This window comes from Nicotiana tabacum, chromosome 22 (assembly GCF_000715075.1).
Source record: "Nicotiana tabacum cultivar K326 chromosome 22, ASM71507v2, whole genome shotgun sequence".
Taxonomy (NCBI): Eukaryota; Viridiplantae; Streptophyta; class Magnoliopsida; order Solanales; family Solanaceae; genus Nicotiana; species Nicotiana tabacum.
Genome location: NC_134101.1, coordinates 76403846 through 76424567, shown reverse-complemented (window position 1 = coordinate 76424567; position 20722 = coordinate 76403846).

The window sequence follows — 20722 nt, the reverse complement described above, 5'->3', positions numbered from 1 at the left end:
GAAATCTTGTGTGTTGGGAATAATCGTTCTCGTAGACAGTCTTGGAAATGCTTTCCAACCGTTGTTTTGGTGAAAATAAAAAGCTTTATTAATCAGCAGAACAGAATACAATGAGAATAACTACGAGTATCTATTCCTCCTACATCCATCAAGTCAAGAAACAAAATACCAAAGTGAAGAAAACAAAATAACAGTGTTCCTCTCCAATTCGGGCACTACTAAAAAACTGTCAAAAATCGTCCAGAATAACCGACCGAAATCGGTGGGAATCAAATAAAAACCGATCAATTTCCGACCGTTTTCAATTCGTCGAAAAAAGAATGGTCGCAATTGGAGAGTGACCGCAGTCGGTCGATATTTCCGACCGAAGTAGGTCAGTAATTGTCAATGCACTTGGACCAAGTTATCTGACATAAAATAATCTTACCGACCGAATTCGGTCGGTATTTTTGAAAATAATTTTTAATTATTTTTAAATTAGCGACCAACGTCGGTGGGAATTTTAATTATTCATTTTTTTAAAATTTTCAATTCCGATCGATTTCGGTCGGAACTATTAAAATATTTAAAATTTAAAATAAAAAATTCCGACCGAAATCGGCCGATATTATTAAAATATTTAATATTTAAAATCAAAAATTCCGATCGAAGTCGATCGGTAAATTTAAATTTATAGGAAATCAAATGAATATTTCCGACCGACGTCGGTCGGTAGGCGGTCGGTTTTCTGGGTATTGTTTTGGCAGAATACAGCTGTTTTATAGCTGCACCACCTGCCAACAACCAATCACCTATAATGGCAGCATTACATTGTTGTCATTCAACCAATAACAACAATAACAACAACAATAACAACAATAATAACAACAACAATAACAACTATCAAAATTATATTATTAACAAAATATCATCTCCATCTCCACTAAACTATATTAACAAAAAATCATCTCCATCTCCACTAAACTATATTAACAAAACATCATACCCAACAACAAAATATTTCACAAGTTAAAAGTTCAAACATCATTCAATAAGTGTTTTGTACTACATCATCTCCATCTCCACTACTAGTACCTTCATCATCGGCATAGTTCGAAGGATCACGACGAGAAGGAGACACATCTGGGGAAGGCTCACGAGATCGGGAAATGGGGAAAGCACCACTAGCAAGAAGATTGGCCAGCTGACCTTGGAGGAGATTAAATTGTTGGTTCCTCTTTTCTAGATGAACTTGAAGGGTATCAAATTGTTTATCTCTCTTTTGTTCTCTAGCCTTTGTCTCTTCAAGCTCTGCTGTCAGCTTTGCGATCTTCTTCTCCATAGACGAGATAGTCGACCTATCAATTGCCTCGCCTTGGGCGAAAATCCCTATTCCTTGCAATCCAGCCCTGTAGCGCCGAAATGATCTCTCTGGAAGGCCGTATGCTATCTCCTTTTTAAGACCATCGACAACATCCAACCATATTTTTTGCGCTTTTTCGTCGGAAATGGATGGTCACTTGCCTTGCTCATTCGGTGGCAAGCTCTGAGTGTACTCCTCCACATTAATCTTGTAGCGACCATTTATTTAGAAGATAGAAAATTATTAACTATATAGTATTATAAACATTAATTTCAAGTTATAGTAGTTATGAAACTTACATATGTAGTCTCCGCCCGGTCCTCGACCCATCTAGTTGGATCTGTCGGTGCCTTCTTCTTCCGGATGTGAGTCTCCATGAAGAACTCATCATGAGTCATCTTCCTCCCATATTTTTTTTCCTACAAATATAATAAAACGTGTTAACTAAATTAATATATATAAATATAGTTTGATAAAAATAGACCAAAATATTTTAAGGAATTACCAGTAGTCTCCTCGTAGCCACCATGCTCTTTGCACCCACACAGTGTAAGGAGCCACTCTTCTCAGATGCTCGAGCCTTCTTTCCCTATTTACTCTTCTTCTCGAACTTATCAGTGGTCCACTGCCTCAGCAGATCCTCCCATATGTGCGGTAGAACTTATGAAGGCTTCTTGGTCTTCTTGCGAGCAGGATAAAAGGAATCAGATAGTCTCTTACGGTATTTGAACTCAAAATTTGCAAGAATAGCACTGTTATGCCTGTCCTCCCAGGCACACTTAGTCTTCAAATGAAGTGTGTAACGTTAGATGAAATTATTGTTAGTATAATGATTAATAAATAAGAATTGTATTAAAACCTTAAATTGGTTGAAAATTTGCTCCACGAGCTCCGGTGGATTATTGACCTACATATAGTGTAAAATAAATCACAAGTGAGCAAGTATATTCACAAGTGACCAAGTATGTATATTCACATGTAAGAAAGTATGTAAGATGCACTTACACAATGTTTAAACCATGCCTCAAATGTAGAATATATAGCATCATGGCCAAATTGACTCACGAAGTCACTGAGCGACACATTGAAAATTTTGTTAGTTGCATCAACCGAATTAAATAGCAGTCCATGTAAATTAATCTTACGTCAATACTTACTAAAGAAAGGGTTGAACTTCCGGATAATTTAGCAACACATGAGTTGAAGCTGATTTATACTCTATACTACTTAGGCCCTTTTTTATCGATCTTTAGAACCTCGGCATGGTTGATTGAATATGGACATTGGTGGATATAATGGATCATTCTCAATCACGACATTGTGCTGATTGGGCCTATTTCTAGCACATGGCACATGACTGTCGAAGTAATAATAACAAAAATGGGCAGTTTCCTTTGCAAGATAGGCTTCGCATATAGATCCTTCAATCTTATTCCTCTGTTTAACAAATTGTTTACACTTGCCGATAGTCCTGCACATTGTCATATTATACGATAACATTAAAGAAAATTACAAGAATAAATCAAGATTTGATCATTACCTCTCGAATGGATACATCCACCTGCATTGAACCGGCCCTCCAAGTCGCGCCTCGTATACAAGGTGAATTGAAAGGTGTTCCATTACATCAAAGAAGCCACATGAAAAAATCCTTTCCAGCTTATTACCGATTACATGAATGATCCGATTCATTTGAAATAGGTTTTCTTCCCTTAATATGGTAGAACATAAGTCTTTGAAGAACAAGCTTATCTCTGTGATGGGTTTTCAGATATTTTCAGGCAAACCACAAAATGCAATAAGGAATAAGGCTTTCATGAAGATTTGACAGTCATGACTTTTCATATGAGTCAGCTTTCCTTTAACCATATCGACACATTTCCCAGGTTCGAAGCATAGCCCTCGGGCATCTTTAGGTTTTTAACCCACTCACAAATCTGTCGTCTTTGTTCCAAAGTAAATGTGTAGCTGGCCTTGGGCTTGAACACCTTACCATTATTCGCAAACTGCAAATGTAATTCAGGTCACCTGCAATATTTTTGAAAGTCCAGTCTAGCCTTCGGGTTATCTTTTGTCTTATTCTTATCATTCATCACTGTGTTGAACAAATTATCAAAATAATTTTTCTCAATATGCATGACATTAAGATTGTGTCGGAGAAGATTATCCTTCCAATATGAAAACTTCCAAAATATGCTCTGTTTTGTCTAGTTATGAGTAACACCATATCCAGGAAATCTAGAAGGTGGTGCCTCGGTAACTTTAGTGAAGTTCTGAACCCACTCCTAAATTTTCTCACCGGACAAAATTGGAGGTGGCAAATCATGTTCAACTGTATTCTTTTTGAATCCGTTCTTCATCCTTCTGAACTCATGATCAACTGGCAAGAACTGACGATGATAATCAAACCATGACTGCTTTTGACCATGTCTTAAAGTGAACGCTTTACTATTTTTCATGCAGTAAGGACATGCTAACTTTCCAGCAGTCATCCACCCAGACAACATTCCATACGCAGGAAAATCATTAATGGTCCATATTAAATTAGCACGCAAATTAAAATTTTGCTTAGTTGATATGTCATATGTCTCAACTCCATCATGCTACAATTATTTTAGCTCATCAATCAGAGGTTGCAAATATACATCAATCAAACTCTTTGAATTGCGGGGACCGAAAATAATACAATTTAAGAAAATATATGGACTAGTCATACACATTTCAGGTGGAAGATTATACGGTGTAATAAAGACCGGCCAATATGAATATGGTGTTACAGAAATAGAAAATGCCATGAAACCCTCAGCACACAAACCCAACCGAACATTCCTTGGTTCACTAGCATAATCCGGATACGTCCTAGGAAAATACTTTCAAGCTTCCCCATCTTAAGGATGACACATAACACCGGTCGACCTTCTATTTTAATAGTGCCGTCTCATATGAGGAGCAGAACTCATAGATGCGTACAACATGTGAATATACATACTTGGTCACTAAAAATAAATTAAAATTTCTGACCGACTTTGGTCGGTATTCTATAATTTTTTTAATTAATCATTTCTTTTGTAAATAGTATGCAAGTCTGACCAGGCTTTGGTCAAAGATTGACCATTTTTCGATCGGAGTCAGTCGAAAATTTCAACTGTGTCAGATAAAGAAAACTTTCTTTTTTTTGTGGGACCATATTTTCCAACCGATTGCGGTCGGTATTTTTATTTGCAATTTATTATTTGATTTTTTCGATCAATTTACTTCGTTTCCGACCGATTTTGGTCGATATTACATTCCGACTAATTTCGGTCGGTATGCTCTAGACACTTTTTGACAGTTTTCTAGTAGTGAGGCATGCTTGCTCAAATGGACATTATGTTAATTACTGTGTTCACTGTGGCCTTATGTCAAATTTGTTATAGATGTGATCGTTCATTTCTCAATAGGTCTATTAACAATAGAAAGATCTAAATGTATATATGGAACTGATCGAATTGAGTCTTTCTATCTTGCTTTGGACTTAGAATGAAGCTACTTATCCCCTGCCAAATCAAATCTTCATTCCACAACGTGAGTTCTATTCTTAAGAAGCAATGCGCCTTTTTATCCTTGTTTTTGTTGCTTTAATGTGATTCCTATATTAAACATATTTTTGTCATTTGTCAAAGTATTCTTTGGATATGTCATATTACGGGCATGACCATAACTATGGAGTAAAATGTTTTCTGTTATCTGTAAAGTTGTATTTGTAAGTTTAAAATTTAAATTGGATATTAGAAACCTTCCATTAATTTGAAAGCAACAATAAGGTTCACCCATGATGAGACCTTAATTCTCCTTGAAGAACAAATAATTTTATTAGCATTAATCCTTCTCTAACAATAATGCATGATTTTGAATCTTAAACGTAAAAAAAAAAAAAAAAACAAAAAAAAAACAATGCATTAACTAAAAAGAAAACATGCATTAACTAAATAATTGCAATTCCCTTGCTTAAAGAAAAAAAAAACTATGCAAGATAAGAGTTTAAGTTATATATATCATCAGTACAAGTAATTTTTACCCCATTTTGTCATATTCTTATTGGTGATCTGATAGTATAAATATTTTTTTACACTGACAGTGTATGTAACTTAAACTCGCAAGGTAAAGGGGTCGGAAGCAGAGGCAAATGTAGAGTATATCCGCCGGGTTTATCTGAACACAGTACTCTCGCCGTTGAGCATAAATTTATATATAAAAATTCATTAAAATTGCAAAAAATGGTAGGTCTGAACCCATAACTTTAAAAATACAATAGGTTCAATGCTAAAAATCTTAAAAGATGAACCCACAAAATCTAAATCCTGGATCCGCCCCTAGCCGGAAGAAAATGGAAACTATGGACGTCAGTTAAGTCCCCTTATGATATGGATTAATTCCATGATTATAGTTGTATATACCTCGTTACTCAAAAATCCAATTAATAATCGACAACTTCATTTATAAATGAAATTCAGCGACTAAGATAGAAGGTAAGATTTTATTAAAACCCGATCAAAAGTAACATGGTGATAAGGATATTATATCCTTTGTGCTTTTAAAAAGACAAATTAAATGGTTCGTAACGCCTTTCACTCTTTAGCCTGGATGTTAGAACCTCAAAATTGAGAAGAAAGTAGTTTGAAAAGCTATGGCAATAATTATTTCATCTTTTCCATTTAATCTTACCGAAGCATGAAAAGAAATTTTCCATGTTACTTTCTTTCTTTCTTTCTTCAGCCAAAGAACAAAAAGAGAGAACACTCATCTTTTTCCTCAACTTGTAGAAAAGATCAGTTCATCACATGTTAGTATATTATCCTTCCTCCGCTTTTGGACAGGACCAAATTCATCATTACTTTCTCCCTTTATTTTATGTAAATTAAATAAAAAGAATACCATAATCGAGAATTTCCAAAGTAGGGTTCTCCTACTTTTGCGATCAAATTTCTGTTTGAAAATCGAGGAGGAAAAAGCTAAAGAAAATCCAGCATCGATCGTAAAATCCGCTAAAGTCCTAATACCAGAGGTAAAAGAAACAAATATCAAAAGTTTTAGCTATCTTTAGTTAACGTGTGAGAGACGCCTAGAATATTTAACAAAGTTAGGAAGTACAAATGATATAATCATGAAGATGTTCAAAAGAAAGTTTTATAGAAACTGGACATATACTGTACACCTGACAGTTTTTCTTAAACATAATGATTTCATGTTTTTTACGTACGTACGATTAATCATAAGGTGTTCATTTCTCATTTCGTGAGTTAGTGACTTAGGACCAATCAAAAGTTGTTGGTTTCAGACACCACTACTAATCTTCTTGTCATTGTTTCCTTCGGGGTGTAAGAACGAGCAGAAACAAAGAAGTTAAAAAATACTTAATGTTGATTGTTGGAGCACTTAAAGTTACAGAAGACTGGATTTATGTAGGACCCCTAAATGTCTGGTTTGTTATCACAAAAGAAATTTGTGGTGATTAGTAATTGGAGATGAAAAATAAGACCTAAAATTAATTTTCTTTTTCTCTTTTATACTGAATTAATGAAGTAAATCACTTTAAGGTCATAACGAAGGTCCTTTTTATTTGTCATTGGTCATTAGAGATCACTAAGATCGACTTTTGTTTCTAGTGTCGAAAGTCAAGAAAATTGATAACCTAATGATAAGGGAGTAAACAGCCGAATCAATAAAAAGATGAAATGAAAAAAATATTTTTATATATCAAGAGAAAAAATAATCATGTAAACCCATATTGCAGTTTAATGTGATGTTACTCTGACCAATTGAACTATAATTCGAGTACACGTATTTACCGCGGCATGCTCATCAACGAGAGAGATGTTGTGTAGCAACAATGACTAAGAAGGAATTAAAAGAAATTTAGAACGATGTTCAATTTAACAAATGTACTAGCAATATCACATCAACTGACTCGTGAGCTGTAACGTATCATAGTCAAGAGGTGCGAATGCAAAGGGTGAGTTATGAGTGCATTCGAATAGATTCAGCTCGAACTTTGTACATGTGTTAAACATTTTACTAAATAAGTAAAATTATTCATTTCAAACCCAATAAATCAATGGGTTAGAGCAGAATCTCGAATCGAATCGAAAAAATTTAAATTTTGAATCAACCTCTATCATATGTTAAGAAGTGTAAGATCTATAACATGTGTGGATTTATAGGCTCAAATGTTTTATTGCAACGTGACAAGCATTGGACAAGGCATCCAAGATCTGCCTAACGGAATAATTTATGCACACTGTAAATATTCTTTTGTTGTTTAAGTTTGGAAAATACTGTGTTTGCTATAAACCCTCATTCAATTTTTATTTTTTTATTCCTTCCTTTACAGCAAAGGCTGGATTGGAAAATAATCAAACTTTCTCTTGAATTACTTGTTAATCCCGCTTCCAGAATTTCCCTAAAGCAAGAATATTACATGAATCCGTTTAAAACAGTTTTAATTTTAGGTATAAAACTAAAAGGAATTATCACATTTATTATGGAAAATCTTGATATTGAAGCTATTCCAAGAGCTGTACTCATTTCATAATGTCATGATCACTTACTTCCAATTTTGAGTTTCAAAACCATATCCATAAATAGCAATGTAGTCCCAAAAGTTGTAGATCTGATGTAACTCTAAAATGAAATCATTTCCTCAAACTTTCTTCTCGTGCAAGATTGTCGTTGCATGGTAGGCAAGGGTAAAGACTAAAGAGAATGAAAAGGAAAAGCTATATAGAGAGAATATATCATCATAAGAACCAGACTGCAAGCTTGTCATGACTTGGAATTAAGTGCATGGAAATTGGGCCTATCTGTATTTATGGTCTTATGGTAAGGACCAGAGGTGGATGTAGCTTTTTGTCAAATATGGATTTATCTGAACCCTATAACTTTCTACATGATATATATATTATTAAATTTGAATCCATAATTTAAAAATATAATATATAAGTTAAGTACAAAACTAAACTCACTAAATTTAAATTCTTAATCCGTCTCTTGTCAGTACCATCTGAGTTATCCACCGATGATCATGTCATCATGCTACTACGTGGTGCATGTCTGTTTAAATTTGAACTTGTGTTGGCTCTACGAATCTTAAAAAGAATGGACGTGGTTTAGGTTGGGACCGTTTCACTTTCCAATTGTATGCTGTAGTTATTTTATTCTTATTCCAGGAATCTTTTGATTGATCAGGTTGCTTAAATTTCACCCTACTTTTGATACTCATTATTGTTACATAAAAGGAGTATTATGTTAACACCATATAATTTGGGGAGGGGGTAGGTTCAAAACCATGGAAATCTCAAATTTGAAACGCTATATGCGCATCTCAGTTTAGTTGCATTTCCTGCTAATGTACACATGTTGTACATTCTCATCTACGTACTGTCCCATTTGTCCTATTTATCCAATGCTTTTATTTTGTATCATATTGGATAGTTGAGGGCACCTCGTAACAAGTGCAGTCAAAGGAATCGACTATGCTTAGGAGCAGTCCGAACCCTCTCTATGGCTATCGCATGTGGCCCAGCTGACCTGGAAAGATTTCTACTCTATTAGGAATTAAATTGGTGTTAAAGATAATTAAAAAATATCATAATAATTTAATTTAATATTCTTTTGATAATATTGATGGTAGTCTCGAAACCATATTTTAGCCATAATTTATGCTCTAACTAATGCACTTTATTCGTGTTTGAGTTTAAATGATAATGATTTGTATTTATTACGTGTTTTATGTCTTGCAGGAAATGATTTCGAGTTAAGAAGATAATTTGGAGATAAATCGAACAATTTGGAGCTTTGAAATCTGAGTAAAAGCTCAAGGATCGCGTTCGGGGGTCGAGGATCAAGTTTGGATATCAAAAAGTAAGAAGAAAACTTTACTCTGAAAATTTTGTACTACCGCGCCACGGGGCGCGCAGTGTGCTAGTGTAAAATTCCTACAGAGTGAAAATATTAGCTCTCTGAAAAATCTCATATGCACGGTGCATGGGGCGGCGCGCTAGTACAAAATAGTGCCCAACTTTCTTACTTCGGCTCAGAGAGGGTAGTTTCGTCCGAGCTCGTTCCTACTTGGTATAAATATACTGAAAATACAATTTTCAAGGGACTTTTGACCTAGAAACGATTGGGAAAGCATTGGAGGTTTCAAGATACAAGACTTCATCATCTTTCCACTAATTCAATACGCGAGTTTGGATTTTAATGTTGGATTAATATTTTCTTATTCTTTAACTTTATTTGTAATGACTTTCTCCATATCTATAGAGCAGTTTACCTTAGGGTTTGACATGATTTGGTGACTTGATTGTTATCTATGGATTTGATTATTGTTTGATTGCTTAAATTTGTTGGAGGAGCTTTAACTCTAGTTGTGATTTTATTCATTATCGTGTTTAATCGGAAGAGGAACATAATATTGAATATTATTGCAAAGCATGCCTTAATTTATTTTGGTACTTCTTTAAAGTAATCGAAAGAGCTTTGTGATCTATCTTTTGAATTAAGATTGAGAAATATTCGCGAGAGGTTTCTCTTAGACCATTCTTACCAACGAACTTCTTGCAGGTTTCACTACTCTCTTCACATTAGTTTATTTGAAAGATTTAGATTTAATCGAGAGAGGAATCTGAATTAGAAGTATAAGCTAATCACCTATTGAATTTGTGAGAATCGATAGAACTTTAAGAGTGAAATATACAATGTCAAATCCAAGATAGCATTCTTGTACTTATTATGTCAAAACCCTTATTCTTCGTAGTCATAATAACTCATTGATTTACTCTCTAATTCTCCGTGATTAATTTTTACTTGCTTTAATTTTAGTTTATTAGTTGTGGTATTAATAATCCCAAATCAAAGTGTTGAATATGCTGAATAGCATTTAACTCAGAAATTATCTGAACATTATTTAAATTCAATTCATGTGGAGACGATATTTTACTATACTATCTTTGGCTAGTGAGCATTAATTTTTGTGTTGTATTTTGCGCAAGTCAAATTTTGGCACCGTTGCAGGGGATTGACAATCAATAGTGTTCAAAATAATTTTTGGTGCTAATTCGGAAATTATTATTTTTTATTTTTTAATACATTTTTATTAGTTAACTTGTTTTCAAGATTTTGTTTTGAAGCACCTAACACATGCTAGGGAGAAAACTTGAAGAAAATATTCCTTATATTGAAATCTAAATGCTGTGAAGATGGATCACAACCAACGTAAGAAAACGGTTGCAGAGTTAGCAGCTGAATATTATCACAAGTCTGTTATTTATTTTAAATATAGTGGAAATTATCTATGGATTGACTATCAAGCAAGTAAGTATTCCTCTTATGGTTCATCTTTTGAAAAATCTCACTCTGTTTCTAGTCTGTACAGGTTTCATATGGGCACAATCTTAATTCTGAATAGAGCGAATACCCTTATTGTGACTGGAATAAAAGCGAAGTGAGGCAGCCAGCTCAAGAGGATAATGGTAGTTTAGAAGAGCTTATGTATAAGTTCATGAATAGTGTTGACGAGAGACTTATACAAAATGATGAAGCCATTAAGAACATAACAACGCAAGTGAGAAACTTAGTAAATATACTTTCAGAAAGCCCATTACATTGTGATGGTGACTATATGGAGGAAATACCATGTGAGAATGAGCATACCCAAGAGGAAGCGCATCTACAGAGAGAAGTTCCTACTCTGCAAGAAGACTCTGATTCAATTGAGATGATCGAAGATAAGGCTTAGGTTGAGTTTGAAGCAATAAAAGAAGAGTTCAAAGCTCCATCCACCTTTTCACATTTACAACCTTTTGTAGAAGAGAATGAAAAATAAATGGCCTTGGACATACCACAAGAATATTCACATGACCTTTCTTCTTTATTTTCTTATACTAACCTTGATCATGTGGATTTTATTTTTAAGAATTTACGGGAAGATACATGGATTAATAATGTGAAAGAATGCAGGAGCAAGTTGAGGATGATCCTACAAGAATAATTCACTGCTCAAAATAGGCCAAGAAAGAAAGAAAAGAACGAGTTTTACAGATATTCTTAGAAGACTTTGGCTTAATGAGCTCCATAAATAATCCGAAGGAGCGAAAACGAGGAATGAATTTAGAATTAGGGGTGGAGTTCATAAGTTCTCGAAAATAAAAAAATTCAGGGGGAGTTTTCTTCACCTCTTGCTTTTTACTTGTGTGTCATGGGGACATGCCACAATTTAAATTGTGGGGTGGGGGGATGTAAATATGTGTATATATTTTTTTATTTCTTTATTTGTTTGTTTTTTCGTCAGTATATTAGAAAATTTAAAAAAGTTACACTTTTCCCAACGATAGATCTCCTAGACAGTTTTCTTGAGGGATTAAAGTCAAAACAAAAAAATAAAAAAAATAAATTTTTTTTTAAAAAAATTTTTGTTTTATTTATTAGGTAGTTTAATAATTCCCCCTTGATTTTTCTTTGCGCTGCGGTTCTTTTTCAAGGGTTTTGCTTGAACCGGGCGTAGTTAATTTTTTCTTTTCTTAGAAATACAGAATCTTGTGTCGTAATCATTCTTGACTTTGTTGTGCCTTGAGATTGGTGAGTACCTTAGATGTGACGCTTAGGCTCATTTCTTGACTCGTGTATATGTTGCTCCCAAACGCACACGCAAGTATACGTGGTCGTACAAGTAATATAGAATTATAAATCCAGATATCGTACCCACAAAGACTTGTGATTAACTATCAACTAAATTAAACCCAAACAATTAATCTATTAAAGAGAATCCTAAAGTATGAATATTTAACTAAAACTAATGTAGAGTAACAAACTAAGAGATTAAAGAAAACAAGTTGGCGAAATTAGATACGAATTCGATGAGAGACAATATTCTAGAGCTATGGGTTAGCTAACAATCCCGTTGAGTCTTTCACTTTATTTGTCTAATTAATTTATCTGGTTTATTGATTGACAGGGTTAATATTACTCGTGGTATTCTCCCGAAGTACTACTCGCCTATTCAAGCTAACCTAAACACTTATATTCCTATAGAATTAGGACTAACAAAAATGCATTAATAATTCATGTATAGTAACCAAGCAAGGCGATTAGGTATATCCCCATCCTAACTGCAAATATGTTCCCGACGCTCAGGTTTAAGATCTCGCTCTACTCAATCTTATATGCAATCTAGAATTTCCTCTCCCGAGTTCAATCTTAGATTCCTAGATAATATTCAATTGGTGATCAAACAATCGAATAATTTAGTGCAAGATTGAATAAATAAACTAATATGATAAAATAACAAGAACAATTCAAGCTTCAAACTACAACATTCATGTAGCACCCACAACTCTAGAACTAATGAACTATGAGATTAAAGGAAGAGAAGAGAAGAAAAATTTAGAATCCTTGCTCCCGAGTGTTCTGTACTTGTATTTTCCTCTCAAAGTGGTGTATCTACTCCCAAAAATATGTTCTCCCCCTCCAAAATAGGTTTAGACTTGCTTTTATACGAGTTGGGGGCGTCTTGGGTCGAAATAACCTTGTCCCGGACGAAATAGGACAACTTCCCGTCACCCAGCGCCCAGGGTAGAGTGGGGCGCTAGCCCTGGCACTAGAAAATTTTTGCCTCTGGAAACTGGGCCACAGGTAGCACCCCCCCGCTACCTGTGGCGCTACACTGTCCCAATTTTTTTTATTTTGTTCCATTTTTTATTCAACTCGTGCACTTTCGTCCCACATTACCTCCGGACGACTCCTACACATAAAAATATCACAAATTAGAACAAATTATTAGATTACACATCCAAAATTTATGAAACGTGAGTAAAATATGAGGCAATATGCATATATAAATATGCATACTGTAAGCCGAATATCAGTATAAGTGCCTTAAAATGATTGATTTTGAATATACTTAACTGCTTTGACTAGAGAGTCGGGATATATCCAGTCCTGAGTGAGTTATGTGTCAATGTGTATGTGAGTTATTGTAGATATTTTGTGCATGTCTTGATGTCTAGAACTTGCCCTGTGTATTTGCAAAACAAAATAATAGTCTAGTTCAGTCTAGGATGTGATAGAAGCGTTTCTTTGTTGAGCCAGATATACGCCTTTGACCCACCAAAATTAATGTATATCTAGTTATCCCTTTTGAGCATGTATTCTTATTTTCTTGGGCAACCACAGTACAAACCAGACTCCTTTATTTAAATTGATTATTTGTTTGAACCTTTTACCTCTCTTGAGCACTTGAAATTGTTATGATCTTATTAAAAGTTAAGTGGATGTATGTTTGAGTTTTTGAGTGGAACTTAGAAATATAGAGAAAGGTGCACCGTTTGAAAAATTATGAGAAAAACTTGTAGGGAATTGAGAAAGAAGATTGAAGAAGTGAATTTGAGTGAAAGAAAAAAGAAAATCAGATCTTAGAAAGAAGAAGAAAAAAATAGTGTATGTATTTGAAAGAAAAAAAATTAATTCCTTGCTAGTGGTAGTTCTCATCTTGTTTGTGCGTAAAGAAATTGGGAGCTGATGCTATTATGTTATGAAGGTTGGGGTTTGGTTCAACATAAGTGTGAGGTTGACAAATTAATGTGTATGTATTAAAGTGCTTAAGGAGGTGTAGTTATTACATCTAAATGTATTCTACCTGTCCCCGCAATCTACATTACAACCAAATTAAGTCCTACTTGATCTTTGACTGAATGAACTCGAATTAGTAGAGTATTACACTACGGGCAAGCTTATGGTGTGTCTTCTGTGGCACATGAAATTTATTTTTGAGAGTGAGCGAATTCATCTTGAATTCCTAATTGTTCTTAAATTTTATGGTGTGTGAAACTACTCTCTATCTTTGGTGTGAGAGCACATGATTTGCAAATGGAAGGTAATGTCATTGGCCTTTGGGTTAGTGTAAGTGAGTAGGTTTTGAAAAATATGTGGTGCTTGTGAATTGAGTCTTGAGGTTAGGATGTTACAGCATAGTGCTTAGTTTGCTTTAAATATTCTTGGCATGATGACTTAGGGAAGTTGTTTGATGAAAAGGTCGTCTCGATATGAAGTGCAGTTTGATTGCTCGAGGACGAGCAATGATTTAAGTGTGGAGTTTAGTATAAATAAAAACTATTGATAATAATTAATATTGGTGCAACTTATCAACATGTATTTTTTCAGATTAAGTCATCCAATTATTATGGAATAGCAATAATTACCTTTTAAATGATTTGGTAGTGTGAAAAAATCTTTAATTTAACTCTATATTAAACTAATCGAAGGGACATCACAATGATGCATGCGACCATATGATATATCACCAACTTACAGGTTCCAATAACTTTCAAATTCGTAAGACTAAAGAAATTTAATGTCGATGCTTTCCAAGTTGGATAAGGTTAGTTTTAAAAAAATGAGATATTAAAACAGACAAATATTATTTTATACAGTAGATATTATATATTTTTTTGACTCAACCTCCCTCGCATGAGCGTGCCACGACACATCCTAAATTCTTTGCTTTTTCTTTTGGGGCGACAAAGTGAGTTTGATTGATGGACTAGCTAGCTAGTATGGATTGGACAATAATCTTAATATGTATAGTAACTGAGAAATCTGAACATGAAATCTTCCACTATGATAGCACTTATGTTATTGACTAAACAAGTATACTTCCAAATGTAGCCACCAGCAGCCAGAGTTAGACAAGCATGCGCGAGAAAACTCAGCGATGACAAATTGAGTCTCATGTTATCTGCTTTCATTAAAAAAGATTTGACATATCACATATGTGAATGCCCAATAATAGACAAATCTTGAAGTAGTCGGTGCCAGGATCTTTCATTCCACACACGCTTAATATTTGTAATTTTGTTCATCTCTACCTTTGTATTTTTGTCTTAATAACAATAAAAAGCAGAAGCCAACACGGGTCCAATAGTTCATTCATATATCATGAATCGTGAATGTACAAAACCGACCGTGCGTTCATCATCTTGTCGCCGTAATCTGAATCTTCTTTCTGTCGTTGGTTGCTAGCTATATGTCTTCCTTTGAATTTCTTAACAGTGTAATTGGCACTAGCTAGAGTTGTGTTCATATTCTCATTTTCCTAGCCTGGAGTTTTTAAACATTGGTATTTGGCTACTTTTTAAAAAAAAATTCTAATCGCCATATTTCCTTATAAAATTTGGTACAAAGTTAACACTTATACTAGCTAATTTAGTCAAAATATATACTTCTAATGCTGACTATCAATTAACAATAGTTCTTCTTTAGAAGTGCCTTCGCGTAATTTCGGAAGTATCCAAACAACTTTGTTGACCTGAGCGGTTTTGGTTTTGATGATTGACAAAGGAACACATGCATGAACCAATCCATGAATACTGCACACAGATTACAGTCAGATTCAAGCAAAATGCAACACGTGCAAGGGATAAGTATACGTGATTATTTCTGATAATCTCTGAACAAAAAGATTGCATGTTTCATAAGGAGTAGGACTTTTTACTTGAAGAGAACTCTATCCAAAAGATAAGGAAAGAGAGAAGTTGAAGATAACTAGAACTCTTCCACCAAGGAAGAGTAAAGAATTAGACCTCTAGTTAATCCTTATTCTACTAACCTATAAATATCAGTTTTGTTCTCTTTTACAGGTATCGCACACACTGAAGTTAAGCAAGAATTGAGAGCAAAATAGCAGGGTATTTTGTGAGCAATTCCTGTGAGTTTCAAGAGAGCGAACCTGAAACTACATGAACCACATTGAAGAACCAATTCCATGTGTCTGTCTTTTATTCTAGTTCAAATGTGTTAGGAGCTTTCGAGTTGTACCTTTCACCTTTTCTTAGAAGCAAATTGTATTAGGTACTTGAGTTGTATCATTCAAATTAGAGTTAACTTGAAATAGTAGCAACAGCCTATGGTTGGTTGCTACTAGGGTTAGAGTTAATCCTTAGGTTTGCAAGAGTTTAATTTGTTAACATTGTTGTTTGGCTCAGAGTTGTAGTAAAGTTTTGGGGAAAATCCTACTGGGAAGTAGGTCGTGATTTTTTCACCTTTTGAGCCGAATGTTTTTCATGTAAAAATACTTGTGTTCTTTATTTTCTGCATTACTTAATCCGCAATTGTAGATTAAGGAACGCTTAGAAGAATAAGGCCCTTCTATAATTCAGTGCATGCGAAAATTAGACACCACACAAATCACTCCTCCTGTGTGATATTGAAGGACATATAATGTCCTTAACTTATATATGCAATTATATATGTATATGTTGGCTTTGTGATTAGCATGAAAAATTTGTAACAGTTCTAAATTAAATCTGACACTAGACCGTACTTACAACACCAAGTAGTATCTGGACTAGTTAAGATGTAAGACAAAGCTAAATTGATAATACTACCGTTAGTCTAAGGGCGCGCAGATCTTACAATGTTATATGTGGTTCACGTGGATCCAATAATTTTTGCTCAAATTCTGTATATATATTAAGAAATTGACTAAATATTTATCAATATTTAACCGTGAACCAATTAATTGTATATTATTTTAAAATTATTATAAAAACTCAAAAACTTCAAAATCTGAATCCGGTTCTACCATGAGCACTTCGCAAGTTTGTAAAAATGTACCCTAACATATCGACCAAGGTGCTCTTGTTCACTACCCAAAGTAGGAACTAAGCCTTGGCTACCTTTTAGTTGCCTTCTACTCCTAAGACTCAGCAGTGCATTTGAATTATATTGGGCCTCCAGGACAGAATGTTTGGGCTGATCTCTCACTCTGACTAGGACAGTCTGTAAAACTCAAAAGTGATTCATTAAGCTTTGGTTAATACAACTTTAGTTACAGAGTTGGTGCGCACGCAAAGTAACAAGAAACTTCTCCAACTATGTGAGTAATTAACACAGAGAAAATGACTGTTGATCACGTTTATTTTTCCTAAAATTATATGCTATTGTAATAATTCAGATATTTTATGAGGATATTAAACATCATTATGATATCACGTTAGCATTTTCGTCATCTAATGTCTATAACATAAGTTCGTTTAAACTTATTTTTTTGTTATAAATAGAATTATATTTAAGGTGAATGTCTATAGTTTAGAGAGATTTTAGGGTTTATTACTTGGTGGCTAAGTCACTTTTTCCCTATAAATAGAGGGGTTCTATTCCATTGTATATCATCCCAAATCAATAAGAATTCTCTCTCAGCTCTTCTCTACATTACTCTTCTTCTTCTCTTATTGTTTTATAACACGTTATCAACACGAGACTCTAACCAATTGAGTAGAGGCATCTGCTTTGGTCACCAGACTTTGGGATACATGCATGGTGCTCAACTTGTACATAATATTGAGCATAATGATTGTCAATTGATCCATGAACTTCCTTCGAGATTCTGGATTTAAGATAAGTATTTTACCTTATTTTTCTCTTTCAAAATTCTTGAAATACTATAATTTGATTTTAAATACAAGCAAAGACAATAAATTTAGATTATAACTCTAATAGAGTTTGTGAGAAATTATAACCACCCGAAGTGGTAAAATTTCTATATCTTGCCATGGTCAAATTCATGTATGATTATGAGCACAAGAAGTAGAAACACGTCCCTTGAATTTACTTCATTCTCGTTCCCTTAAGAGAATGTGGTAGCAATATGCAATAAGTCTGAAAGAAGACAAAATTATTACCGTGAAGGGTATCAATGGATGTGGATGTAGTAATTGATGAAATTATAATCTTCATCATTGTGGTAATGACAATAATAAAGATTCTCAAATTCTTCACTCTGTGAAAGTAATATTTGTCATCGATTTGACATGAGATTTTGTAAAGTACATATAGATGATTATGGTCCATTCATGATGTTAATCTGACAACATCTGAATTATGAATACATATTCATTCTTGGAAGAATATGAATGTGCTAGTGGTAGTGGATATACCGCACTAATCTTTAGAAAGAGGTTTGAGATGAAATAAAAAAATAATTTTATTATTATGGCATGAATGGTCATTGATCACGTAACTATTGTGATTATGCCAAAATATTATGGAAATGTGATTATTATACGGCAAAAGTAATAGAAGCAATATATCTTGCCTATAATGATTTTGACCATGACCATAATGGTATAACTTTCTCCTTGAAAGAGATATTCACCATATGGATGTTGATGAATATGTGATAGTACAAAATTAATTGAAAGCTCTAGAAGAGCCAATCATACTACTTTGAAAAAATAAAATTAATTATCAATAAGGTATGGTGCCGTAGTAAGTCTCAAAGAAACCTATTGAGTTTCTAAGTATTCGCAAAAACGGTTGGTTATATTGAGACTATAAATAATGGAAAGATTTAATATCTTTATATTACTACAATTGTAGCAGGGTAATATGTATATAGAAATTATTCGCTTTGTTGCCTGATTTGTACTACATAAATAAAAAAATACGGTAAAATTACATGACACAGTAAAATAGATGTTTATTAATATAAAAACACATGTCATAGTAAACTGGGAGTTTCATAAACAATTGCACATGTCATGATGTAAACCTGAAGTTTACTCATACAGATAGCTTTATCAGGCATGGCATATTGAGCAATGTTCATTTAAGTACGATGTGCAAAGTAAATGAGAATTCAAATGGGTAAGTGTTGAAGAAGATTCTTTATGAATTTTCTTATGCTGTTTGTTCTCATTAATTAATAGACCAACTAAAATTGAGATTGAATCTCATGAATGCTAGAAATATCAAAGGTGAATATGAGCTCATTCATCTGCCATGTATACCACATAAGATGCATCTATGAGATGGTTACATGTTCGATTATGATTGACCCGCAACATAGTGTTTGTGAGGTAACTTGATCAATAATTTGATTTAGAGCATAATTTTCATATTTTCTATTCAAGACAATTCATCTTGATAAGTTAGTTTACATCACAACTGGTTGCATCTATAAGATGGTTACATGTGCGATTATGATTAACCCACAATATGGTGTTTGCGAGGTAACTTGCTCAATAATTTAATTTAGAGCATAATTTTCATATTTTCTATTCAAGACAGTTCATCTTGATAAGTTGATTTACATCACAGCTGGTTTAGCAAAATAATTTATTGAGTGCCTCCACTTAATAGTTAAACTATTGTTTATGAGAACAAAATTATCTATATAAGTTTGATATGCGTTATGTACGAAAGTATATTACATTCTTTCCTCACAAGTGGTTCAGGGTCAAGAATCAAATAATTCCATCTCATTATTATTTATGTGCGGTGTATATTTTGATTAACACCATAACGCACAAAGATGGGTTTCCAAAGTTAAGGAAGCAAGTTAGTTTTTCTAACATGAGGAAGAGACAGGATAAACAGTTGAGAAAAAGTTACGTGGAATGAATTATCATTTCTACATCTAGATCCTCGAATAAGATAATATGAACTTGAAGTTCATAAAAAGATAATTCATCTGTAATATATTGCAAAGCATGCCAGACGTATTTGTTGACCCAAAGAAAGTAACTATATTCTCACCGTAAATGCTCACATTAGAATAAGTCATATAAGGACGAAGTCTATGGTACGCTTAAAGCGTATAGATAAATCGGTTTCAAATAAAATTTTTGATATAGAAGATGAACAAATTATCAAAATGATCATAATAATGAGGCAAGTAATCTAGAATATCACATGACATAACACTTCATAAAATCTCAGGAAAGGTTCAGGTACCTGAAAATATGAATGAAGAGATCTCTATATTATGTCTTTATAAAAAGAAAGGAGGTTGGAACCGATATAAAATGTTCGTCAACTACATCTATGATTATGCTAAATATATATACGAGGATCTTAAGTATGTAGAAACAATTCAAGTAGAATTGGTTTCATATGAAAGACATACAGTTTTGGATCTGCAGTTCAAACACTTGAAAGCATAAAGTCAATGGCGTGTGCAATCACGTTTATCTATCTTATATGTCTAGCATGACATAAAAACTTGATATACATCTCAAGTCCATTTATATGGCTTATATGACTTAACTTATATGATGATCCCCGAAGGATTTAATTTGCTTAAAGCATATAGAATTCTTGGTCATGAAGTACTACATCCTAAGTGCAATTTGGGCACATTTGTATCTTGTTATAACCTCTGTTTTAAAAGGCGTTTCTGGGGCGAGCCCCGGGGCGAGGGGTACCAAAAATGCCCTAGGGCGATGGTGTGGGGCGAAAGTCTCAAGAGGCGTACGCCCCGCAATTTGGGACGTACGCCCGGGTGTTCGGGGCGCATTGTTTTAGTAAGGAGTAAGCCCTAGAGACTTTTTCAAATTAAAACAAAATTTA